This window comes from Pongo pygmaeus, chromosome 1 (genome assembly GCF_028885625.2).
Source record: "Pongo pygmaeus isolate AG05252 chromosome 1, NHGRI_mPonPyg2-v2.0_pri, whole genome shotgun sequence".
In the NCBI taxonomy this organism is placed as follows: Eukaryota; Metazoa; Chordata; class Mammalia; order Primates; family Hominidae; genus Pongo; species Pongo pygmaeus.
In genome coordinates this window covers 148920510-148925513 of record NC_072373.2, presented here as the reverse complement: position 1 = coordinate 148925513, position 5004 = coordinate 148920510, and the positions used below count along the sequence as shown (strand labels likewise).

The following is a 5004-nucleotide window of genomic DNA, read 5'->3' as shown; positions in this document are numbered from 1 at the left end:
AGGTAATTCCAGACAAATAAGAAAATAAATAATCTCCTATGTTCCTGTGAACACATAGTGATAGTTCCAAGAAATTAATTAAGTAAATTTTAACAAGCAGTATAATTATTTCTGTTAGGTAATCCTTAATCTCATCTATGAAATGGAAAGGAAAGAAATGCCTTCCTATAACAGGAAGAGTGAGAGAATAAGAGGTATAAAAAGTTGAGATGTGTCTCTTTTCCGGTTAGCTCAGTGTGAGAAGCCATGAGCAGCAAAATCTCTTGAGACACCCTGTACGAGGCGATGCAGGAAGTCCTGCAAGGGAACCAGCACAAGGGCCCCAAGTCTGGAGACAGTGGAGTTGCAGATTAGTTTGAGGAACTGTGACTCCCAGAAGGACAAGCGCCTCTCGGACACCGTCAGGCTTAAGTCCACTCCCCGCCCCAAGTTCTCCGTGTGTGTCCCGGGGTACCAGCAACACTGTGACGAGGCCAAGGCCGTGGATATCCCCCCCATGGACATCCAGGCACTGAAAAAACTCAACAAAAATAAGAAACTGGTCAAGAAGCTAGCCAAGAAGTATGATGCATTTTTGGCCTCAGAGCCTCTGATCAAGTGGATCCCACAAATCCTGGGCCCAGGCCTAAATAAGGCAGGAAAGTTCCCTTCCCTGCTCACACACAACGAAAACATGGCGGCCAAAGCAGATGAAGTGAAGTCCACCTTCAAGTTCCAAATGAAGAAGGTGTTGTGTCTGGCTGTGGCTGTTGGCCACGTGAAGATGACAGAAGATGAGCTTGTGTAGAACATTCACCTGGCTGTCAACTTCTTGGTGTCATTGCTCAAGAAAAACTGGCAGAATGTCCTGGCCTTATGTATGAAGAGCACCATGGGCAAGCCTCAGCACCTGTATTAAGGTAAATTTGAATAAATTCTACTGCTACCAAAAAAAAATTGTGATGTCTTTCAGCAGAATAATTTTAGCACCTGTGTCATCTCTGGCATTTTTCTACATACTAGCCACTGAGATAAATTGGAGAGTAGGGTGTGATAGAAGGAAGAACAACTTAAATATTTCTAAATTTTAATTATTCTGATTTAAAAGATTACAAAGTTGAAATAGGTCAAAATTAAAACTCTGAGAAAGAGTTCCCCTTTTTTTTCATGTATGAGAAATGAAACAGCATCAGGTAAAATGGGGTTTACTATGTTTGCAAACTTTATTCGAAATTAGCTGTTTCTAGGGAGCTAAAATATTTCAACCAGTGCCAAGAGAGAAGGGAGGAGCCTTTGTATTTTGAAAGAATAATGAAACTAAAGAGTTGCAGCCAGATTTTGAAGGGGAATCCAAATGCTGTTTGGGGAAAAGATGACTAAATGAATTACCAGTGGCTATTTGTCACCTCCCAAAGCTCTGTTGCAGAAAGACATTACTGAATAGCTTTTATAATCTTTTTTCTTATCCTTTTGTTTCAAATCAAGTCAAGCAGAATATAGTTAAAGGCTTAATTTTCACTGAAATGTTCTGTGTGAAATTAGACCTTCTGAATCCAACTTTTCCCAGCCGCCTTTTTTTTTTTTAAGCAGTAAGTAATCAGTGTTTAATTACTTGACTTTTACATGGTACAACCTTTGAGACCTTGCTGACTTACTGAGGCTTCAAGGTGTATTGTTCAGAATGTTCAAAGACCCTGTATGTCTTGTTAGCATTAACAATAGTAAGATTAGAAATGGAGAAAGTGGACTGTAACATGCTCTTTGGGTACACCATTGCACACATGATAAAAACCTCAAATCATTTAACTTTTGATGTTACCAGCCACAAGGTAGAAAAGGAAACATAATTCTGTGCTTATTTTTTTACTTATGATTGCAGTTTTGTTACTAACGACTGGAGCTTGAGGCCCTCAGATGAAAGATATGTCTTTGTGACTATAAAACAGAAAATGAAGGCAAGAGTTGGCAGAAATTTTTATTCTATGAGAACAGACAAATATATAATTCAGAACCATAATATGTGCTTTAGTGATTATTTATAAGCTATATATATGTTAAGTGTATTCCCTCTTTTAAGGTTTTGCCGATGGAGTCTATAAGTGAGAGACTTCACACCTACCCAAATTAAAACTCACACTACTTTAAAATTGTTTCACAGACTTGATCTACGTAAAAATTATCATATTAATAAAGCTTATTTCTTAATTTTTAATCAAATGTCAAGACACCAAATACATTAATATAAGGAAGAGAATTATAGAGTGCTCCGTTTATACCAATAATACATCAAAGACGTCAGTGTGATACATGGAAAAAATTAATCCAATGACCTTGTGTCGTTTTAAACATACGTCGTTTCTATCCTGCCTACACCAAAAAAAATTTAAAAGAATTTGAGATTCATTCCTGTTTAGTTTGCTTGCTTGTGCTGCTATGACAAAACACCACAGACTAGGTAATTTATAAATAATAGAAATTTATTTCTCAGTTTTAGAGACTGGGAAGTCCAAGATCAAGGCACCAGCAGGTTTGGTGTCTGGCGAAGACCTGTTCCTCAAAAATGGCACAGTCTAGGTGTCATGACATGGCAGAAGAGCAGAAGAGAACAAACTCACTTCCTTAAGACCTTTTATAAGAGCCCTAATCCCATCCATAAGGGCTCTTCTCTCGTTAATCACTTCTTAAAACCTATTTATGCCTAGTGTTCCATTACTGAAACTCTAAGCATGTGGGAGTTATTTATATCCTACTGCTCAAGGTCATCACTAAGGTCCGATTACAAAAATTCAAAAAATTGCAACCTCAGGTATAAATGGGTTAAAGGCTCCTGCCTCTAAGTACTATCACATGGGCAATTAAGTTGCAGCATATGAATTTTGGGGAAGACATTCAGATCACTCCAATTGCCCACAAGCACAAATACATGTATAATAAAAGATCAAATAGAAATTTAAATTAAAAATTCTCGGAAATAATGACTGTCTTGGCACAGGCTTGCAAATATGGAGTTATTGGTCACATTTTGATCTTTCATGTTTGATTATTACTTGTGATAATTTATGATCTCTTTCTGGTGTTTCCTTTTTCAAAAAAATTTTTAGCCTCTAGGGGAACATGGTAGTAGCCCATCCTACCATAGGGACTAACCACATTCATAGTAAGTAGACAGTGTTGCTTCTTTTTTGTTTAAAGATAAACTGCTAATTTTCTTCTTATTCCTCGTCTATACCAACAAAGAGAACTAATGTACATTAGATATATTTGGGTGTTGTCATAATTTTATTCCATTTTGCTTTCCTATATTTTCTGATTTTTTGCAATAATTATGTATTTCCTTATCATCAGAAAAAGCAATAAATGTGGTTCAAATAATTGTTAAAACTATTTAAAGAGGAACAATCCAGAGAAAATACATTTGTTTTCGCCTAGAATTAGGTTAATTTATGTGGAATGAGAAACTTTGAAAGAAAAAAGTGCAAATCAACTAAAAGTGAGGGTTTGAGCATGCATATTCCTTTTTTAGTGTGCTTTTTATAGCACAACCAGTGATACAATGATAGCCAATTCCATAGAGTTGCCACAAGGTTCAAGTGAGATAAAATGAATGCACTAGCACTGAGATTGATGGGATTAAACATCTGAAAGGTGGAACAGGAAGAGAAGGAAGAGCAGATGGAGGTGAAGACAGAGACAGAGTCAGAGACTGTGAAGGAGACAAAGATGAAGACACAGGCCCAGACCACCCAGACCAACCCTAAACTGTACTGTATTACGTATTGCTGCTTTTCTTTCCCCTTGCAGCTGTAAGTTACGTATCTGAATGATATGTGCAATTTTGAGTGTTCTTTAGTTTTTATATACTACCACTGCTACTATTTATAGATGTCTTTGCCAATTTAGGCCTTTTTCACAAAGAGAATCTCACGTAATCATTACAGGTGCCATGTGAGATGGACGCTTTCTCCATTTTAAAGATGAAGAAGCTGAGATTCACAGAGCTTAACTAATTTGCCAGAATTCACACAAAACTAGAAGAGGTTCAGATAATTTAATCTCCAGTCTCTTTGTTTATATAGGACTTTTAAAATCTTAAGATAATTTCTATTTTTCCTTAAAAATTTCTCTTATTGTTGTTCTCAGGGTTAAAGTAAAAATTTTAAAAACATATATGAGGAAGTAATATGCACAGCACCAAAAATCTTCATCTGAAACTCTAGTCTTTTTTTCAGGTTACAGTACAAATGATTGCATAAGTTTAATAGGGGCAATGAATTTCTTTTTTAATGATTTCAACTAAAATGAACAATTTTATTTTAGCTATACTCACTTCAAATATGGAAATTCTGGTCCCATTCTTTCAATTCTTTTCAAGAAGGATACTCTAGAATTATTTCATTGTTGTTGATTTTGAAATGTAAATAAAATTAGGAAAATAATGAGCAAAGCAATCTACATTTTTATTCAGAATTTGTTAATTTTATTAAATTTATATCAGATATATTCTTTTTTCATGACATTGGAAAAAATATTTCTTCTTTTCTGCATCCTTTTTTTTGTACCCAAAATAACCTTTTTGGCTGCCTAGTTTATCTGCACTTGATGGATAAAAGAAAAAAAAAACTAATTTGCTGTTTAACAAAGGGAATAAAGCACCATTTTGCCAGTAAAACTTTTTAAATTTATTGAACAATTCTTCCACACTTTATAAATTATTTTTATCTAATTGTAGCTACATTTAAGTTAATTTAAAGCATTTTCTCAATAAAAATGTAATGTTTATATTTTTCTATTATTTCCAAATGTTTTGTATCAATTTGATAATTGATTAATCACCAAATTGGAAAATTGTCATTTTCTTTGTCAATTTTCTGGAAAAAAAAATGTTAATTTTTTTTTCCTTTTTTAAACAAACAAATGCAACTGGTTTACTTTAGTTTGAAGCTTGACCTAACTTGGAAATAAACAACTGGCCTAATCATGTATACAGTGGAGATATTTAATGAACACCATGTAAAGTTTGCCTTG

At 34.7% G+C, this 5004-nt stretch overlaps 1 pseudogene; it reads left to right on the top strand.

Moving 5' to 3' along the window:
* The first annotated feature begins 246 nt into the window (after positions 1–246).
* Positions 247–898, top strand: LOC129007471 (large ribosomal subunit protein uL1-like; annotated as a pseudogene).
* The last annotated feature ends 4106 nt before the right edge of the window (positions 899–5004 follow it).